The sequence below is a fragment of the Dioscorea cayenensis genome, chromosome 17, assembly GCF_009730915.1.
Source record: "Dioscorea cayenensis subsp. rotundata cultivar TDr96_F1 chromosome 17, TDr96_F1_v2_PseudoChromosome.rev07_lg8_w22 25.fasta, whole genome shotgun sequence".
Classification (NCBI taxonomy): domain Eukaryota; kingdom Viridiplantae; phylum Streptophyta; class Magnoliopsida; order Dioscoreales; family Dioscoreaceae; genus Dioscorea; species Dioscorea cayenensis.
The window spans coordinates 9,151,047-9,157,912 of NC_052487.1; the positions used below are offsets into that span (position 1 = coordinate 9,151,047).

General features: G+C 37.7%; 1 non-coding gene across 1 annotated transcript; it reads left to right on the forward strand.

Moving 5' to 3' along the window:
• The first annotated feature begins 4,159 nt into the window (after positions 1–4,159).
• On the forward strand, positions 4,160–4,266 carry LOC120281576. The gene has a single exon (XR_005542714.1). It is a non-coding gene; the product is annotated as a small nucleolar RNA R71 (small nucleolar RNA).
• The last annotated feature ends 2,600 nt before the right edge of the window (positions 4,267–6,866 follow it).

The following is a 6,866-nucleotide window of genomic DNA, read 5'->3' on the forward strand; positions in this document are numbered from 1 at the left end:
TAGTTAATCCGAGTTGTCTTGAGTTTTTAATCTTGTGATTTAATTGCTTGCTAGTGTTGTTAATCCTTGTGGTTGATTTACATTGCATGATTTAATACTTTGATGTGAGAGGTCTCCATTAGAGTTAGATTTCCAAGATTAAAGAGGGTTGAGAGGGTGAGCCTTGAGATGGAGGAGTGTCCCCTTTCCCCTTCGATTGAGTGTTTCCTATCTCCGTATTCCATATTCTCTTTTGCAACCATATTTGGTGTGAGGCGTGAGATTGCTCGATTTCTCCGCGGGACCTTGTAGGGGGTTAGGATCCTTCGCCGGGAATTAGGGTTGGATCTACATTTAGGGAATCGGTTTCACTCTTAGGTTTCCTTAGAGCATAATGCGGTCATATAGGGTGTGAAGTGTTGAGATTGGTCGATTTCTCCACCGGGACCTTGTAGGGGACTAGTGCCTTTTGCTTGGAGACAAGGATTGGTTATCGTTGGATTACCTCGACTCATTAGACTCGATTCTAGAGCATTTAGTGAATCTTGAGCTTCAAGGAAGATCTTAGGGGGATCATTGCCCGAATACCTCATCCTTAGTGATTGAGACTCTTCTACTTTATTTCTTGCATACTCGTTTGCTTTGCTTGCAATTAGTTCACTTCATCATATTCATTGATTCCGACTAGATAATTGAGAAGTGGTTATTACTAATACTTCCGTTCCCTGTGGATTCGACTACCCACTCACCGGGGTAATTATTACTTCGACACCCGTACACTTGCGGTTTACACGCATATTCGGACGTGTCAAGTTTTCATCCCTGTATCACCTTACAATTATATACATATATTAAATTTTTTTTTGATAAAAGTTAAAATAAATGGCATCTAAGGAAAGTTGAAATTTAGGGAGTCATATATATTTAAAGAAACTCATAAAACAAATAAAAAAAAAATCAAATACTCATAAATAATTAATAAAGCTAAAGTTACACCCTTGCAATGCATAGGAGACATAATCACAATAAATAATTTTGATAATAGTATTTGAAAGTTAATTAAGTCTAATTAAATCAAATATTAAAACACCAAATAAATAAGTGACATTCCATTAGAGATTGTCACTCAAATTTTTAAAAATACCATATGTAATCCAAATTTTGGAAAACTTTTTTAAAAAACAACATTTCTAGTTGAAATTGTTGGTTCCCCATTTTGACTACAAAATAATATCTTCAATCCGTTCTAATTTATAACTTCAGAAATTATAATATAAAGTAGTCAATGGCTAAAAACTAGTATTCTGAAATAAACCTGGCATGCAAAAGAGGTTGATCTTAACTCTTATTAATAGTCATAGCGTATGATACAAACGAGTTTATTACTTTAATTTGTTGAAACTTAAAAAGTAATCTTTGGTTTGATGGAGTTTAAGTCGTTCATGGGATGAAATTTTATGCCTTATATTATTTCTTGGAGCAATGGAATAAACTTCATTATGCTGATTATAATATTTTGAGTTTTGATTTGAACTTTAAATAACATTTTATTTTCTACCAAAGAGTCAATCTCAATGGGATAGAATTCCCCTCTAGATATCTAAAATTAATTGAAAGTATTATTATATAATTCAATGCTCATGTTGGTTAGGTTTAGTGTTATACAATTCATATTGAATTATAAAATTACTTTTGCCAAATTATGTCTCAAATTATTAGTAGTTTTATCTTTTTGCCAATAAGACTAATTTTCTTTGAACATCTTATATAGGATAAGTACCACTAGTTTCAAACACTCCCAAATACAATAATAGTTAAAGAACCCAATTAAAAACTACCAACCTAGAATAATAAAATTATGAAAATATATGTTACAATTGATTTTATTTAACAAACAAAAACAAAAAACATGACTACTAAAAGTATGTATATATGATTTATTTCGTACCACTTTTTACCTTACATATTATAATAATTGTTCAATAGTTTCTACATTAGTTCCTCCATGTGCTAGGTCATTAGAGATGGAGTGCATAGATCGAGAAGATATTTGAGTTACCTTTGAGAGCTACAACATCGTTCATTAAATAGTCTTCAAAAGGATTAAATAATCAATTACTGTAAAACATTTTATCTTTAGGGATCTAATTGTTGTTGATTGGATCTATTAATGCCAAAGCTTATGAATTGCTATGATCTTATGGTTACATCTCGAAAGTAAGTTGCTTTCCATGTTATCCTATTTGAGATGTTGATGATATATCAAAGTGTATGAATTAATTGTTATGAATTACCAATTTTCAAAATTCTGTATTTTGGTACTATTAGTATAAGAGGTTTGAAAAATAATAAGCAATAAGTACAACTAAATCATGTTTCATTAGTAAAGTAGAATGGCTCCTTCTCTTCATCTTTCATATTTTCTTCGTCGCCAGATCCCCACCCTATGTGATTAATGATCTCTATATCAAATGCATGAATGAATGAATGACTAGAGTGGGAAAGAGAGAAGAAGTAGCAGAGATCCTTGTTTTTCTCGTTGTTTATGTTTATATATAGTGGAGAAGGAGAATCCACATCGAGATCTTCTTAACTTTTAGAGTAATGCTATTCATATTGAACAACCTTCCCGAACATACTATTTGAATGGCATGGCATATGTGCTGGCATCAATGATGGCATCCACATGTCATCATGTCACTCAATTCCTCATATGTCAATAAGAGCTTTGGAAGTGCACAAGAATGGCCGCCCAAGTATCAATGGAACCTCAACATCCTCATTAACATCCAACACTACAAAGTCCACAGGAAATATGTACTTGTCAACTTTCACAAGTACTTCTTCAATGATGCCCCTCGGATATCTAACTGTTCGATCGGCCAATTGAAGTGTCATCTGAGTAGGCCTAGGCTCTCCCAAGCCTAGCTTCTGAAAGAATGTGTAAGGCATGACGTTGATGCTAGTCCCCAAATCCGCCAATGTCTTTTCTTCACCTAAGTTACTAATGTTACATGGAATGATAAAGCTTCCGGGGTCCTTCTTCTTGTTCGGCATATTATTTTCCAACACCGCCGAACATGAAGCATCTAAGATCACAGATGCACTCTCCTCCAACTTCCTCTTGTTGGTCAATAAGTCCTTGAGAAACTTTGCATAGTATTGCATTTGAGACAACGCCTCTACAAATGGAATGTTGATGTGCAGCTGCTTGAATAGACCCAAAAGCTTCTTGTATTGCTCATCATTTTGGTCGTTCTTCAATTTTGAAGGATAAGGGATTCTTGGCTTATAAGTTGGGGATGCCACCTCCTTCTCTTTGGCTCTATCCTTAACCTCCACGACCTCGGTTGACACAACATTGGTCTTCTCACTAGGGAGCCTACCTTCAACTTCACGACCACTTCTCAAAGTGATCGCCATCATATGTCCTCTTGGGTTTGCCTCCGTATTGCTAGGGAAACTCCCTTGAGGTCTTTCCAATAGTGACTTCGAAATATAGCCCACTTGCTTCTCTAAGTTGTGCAATGATACGGTATGGTTGTGAAGTGTGGTTTCAACTGATTAAAATTTTGTATCCGACGATTGAATGAGCTTGGTCAAAGCCTTCTCTAAGTCGGTCATTCTGTTTTCCAACCCTGAAACTCTATTCTCCATGTTCGGGGCTTGTTGTTGTTGTTGTTGGAAACCCGATGGTGCTATAGTCTTCTGTTGTTCTTGATTACTCTAAGAAAGGTTTGGGTAGCTTTCCCACCCCGGATTGTAGGTATTACTATACGGATTTCCTTGACCTCTCATTACATTACCTACAAAGTCAACCTGTTCTACTGAAGATATACCCCCAATAGCAATCGGGCAATCAGATGAAGTATGTCCTCCCCCACACCCAGTGCAACTCATTATGGCCGCCACTCTAGGAGAAGTTAGAGTGTCTAACTTCTTGCTCAATGACTCAACCTGGGCCACCAACGATGTGACTGCATCAATCTCATGAAGTCTGGCTACTTTCTTTCTGTCTCGTGTGTTCCACTGATAACTGTTCATAGCCATTTCTTCAATGAGATGCCGGGCTTCTTTAGGGGTCTTGCTTCCTAAGGTACCTCCTGCTACTGCATCAAGCAATTGCTTTGTGCTTGGGTTCAAACCATTGTAGAAAGTTTGAATAATCATCCACTTGGAGAACCTATATTGAGGACATTTCCGCAGGAGATCCTTGAACCTATCCCATGTCTTAAAAAGAGACTCCAATTCCGTTTGCACAAAAGAGGATATTTCATTCCTAAGCTTTTCAGATTTTCCAGGAGGAAAATATCGGGCAAGAAAAGCTTCTACCATCTCTTTCCAAGTAGTGATCGACGCTCTAGGTAATGAATGCAACCACTGCTTTGCTCTCCCCTTCAAGGAAAATGTGAAGGCCCTCAACTTGATAGCATCATCCGTTACTCCATTAATCTTGAGCATGTCGCACACTTCCAAGAAATTCTTGATGTGGTTGTTCGGATCCTCATCAGCTAAACCATTAAACTGTGTCGACTACTGCAATATCTGGATGAAGCCTGACTTGAGCTCAAAACTATGAGCTGTAATCAGTGGCCACACAATACTAGACTACGTGCCGAAAACTGTGGGTTTTACATAATTTAAGAGTGTCCTCTGCTGCTTATTCTATTCTGCCATATTATCAGAACCTTCAGCTTCTATCTCAGCTTGATTTGACTTTGCTTGCACAGGTTTTTTTCCCCTTCTATGAATTCTTCTTCCAATATTAGGATCTCCTTCAACTAAAGTCGAAGGGTTTCCTCTAGTCATAACCTGGAGCTGCAACTAAAGAAAGAAAAATAAATCAGAACGATGGAAGAATAAGAAAGTGTGAAATAAATAAGTGATGAATAGCTAAAATAACAAAGTGCAAAATGCTTCCAAAATGCCTATTCCTCGGTAATGACACCAAAAACTTGACACACCCCTTGTATGTGTGTACCACAAGTGCACGAGTTGTCAAAGTAATAAAGTACCCTGGTGAGTGGGTAGTTGTATACACAGGGAATAGTGCTCAGAAACACTAGAATTGTTATTTAACTATGGTGAAGATGTTTCAAGAGTGGTGTGAACAATATCGATACAATTAAGAATAAAGTAAAGAAGAAAGAGACGCAAAAGAATTGAAAATGAGGCACCTGGACATTGCTCACTCTAGGACTATTGTTTCAAGTGCAAAACTAATCATTATGTCTCCTAACTGATATTTAATGAGTCGTGGAAATATTAAAACACACGGTCCCAAACCTAAGGTCAACCATGAATAACCCTATACTATGCCCTGGTGGAAAGGAATACTCTCGACGCCTCACACTGTGCAAGGTTGCTTAAAACTCTACGAACTCCAAGTGATAAACCCTATTCCCTAATATAGATCTAACCCTTTGGTCCAAGCGAAAGACCCCTAGTCACAATTAAGCCCCAGCACTAAGGATTATTTTAACACTTCACTCTGTTGCTCGCGCAACTAAGCCCCAGTGGAGTTTGTCTCTTAGCACTTCACTCTATTGTGGCCACAAAGAAGTTTTAGAATATGGAGGTAGGATGAATCACACCGGAAGGGAAATGAGATGTTCCGCTACCTCGTAACTCACCCTCTCGACCCTCTCCAACCTAGGTTTGTCTAATCCTAATGAAGTGTCAGTCATTCACAAGGATTACTAATATTGATTCTCAACCCCAGTGTCACTCTAAGGAAAATCAAATCAACAAGAATTCAAGGTTGGAATTCAATTAAAACATTAATTAAAGAAACATAAAAAAAGGTCAATGAAACAAAATCATCCTAGGCTTTACAAGTCCAAGCACCCATTAGGGGTTTAGCTCTCCATGGAGCAATATACAATCAACAATGAAATCGAATGTAAAAACATATAATTCATAAGTAAAACCCCCTCATAGTCCGTACCGATAGTCTTGTGGAGTTACCTCATCTTCTCTAAGGGTTCCCTCATCAAGCATAGGGCACACCTCGCCAAATCGATACCAGTGAAAACTCCCCCAATAACTATCTTCCGAAAGAACCCGGTGTCAAAGGCCGTAGAACCACTTTAAAGACCTAGCCAAAGCCTCTCCAAACCATAGCCACGAGTGGCTCTAAAGATGGGGGAAAAGATGGGAAAAAGATCCTCCAAAACGTCTGAAATTGCAGTATTTATAGGGCAGGAATTGGGTATCCACATGGGCGTGTGGAATTTCCACAAGCCCGTGTGAATTTTCAGAAGTTGATTTCCTGCGAGCTATGAACAGTAGCTACTACAGTGATTTTGCTACCGTGTTTCCCTACAGTACTGCTATAGTACTTCGCCAAAATACTCCCGAATCCACACTTATCATCGAGGCCACATGAATGGGCACATATCCATGCAGTAGATCGGGTTGCATCTTCAATGAAATCACATTGACGAAGATCTTGCTAGTATTGCACAAGTTGGAACATATCAGTGTGACTGCCTTTGTGTCCCTCCAATTTGTGTATTCTCTTGAGTACAATGGAGGTTGGCACACATCCAATTGTCTTTGTGCATAGCTTGTGCTTCACGTTTGTTCACTCCAAGACTTCATCAACAAATTGCATCCATGATCTACTTTTGGTTTCTTTCTTCTACACTTGTCTCCACAACCCTATATGCATAAAAGAACACGTATACATACGAATAAATGATAAAATCTGAGAAAAGTAATGCTCAATGTAAGGAAAAAATACCTCGTATTACTTATGCACAAGCACTTATCATAGAGAGAGAAAGCTAATTTTTTATGTGACGTGGATGCCACTTAGATGCCAGCGAGGATGCCAAGTTATTCAGATGATATGTTCGGAAAGGTTGTTCGGTATGAATAGCATT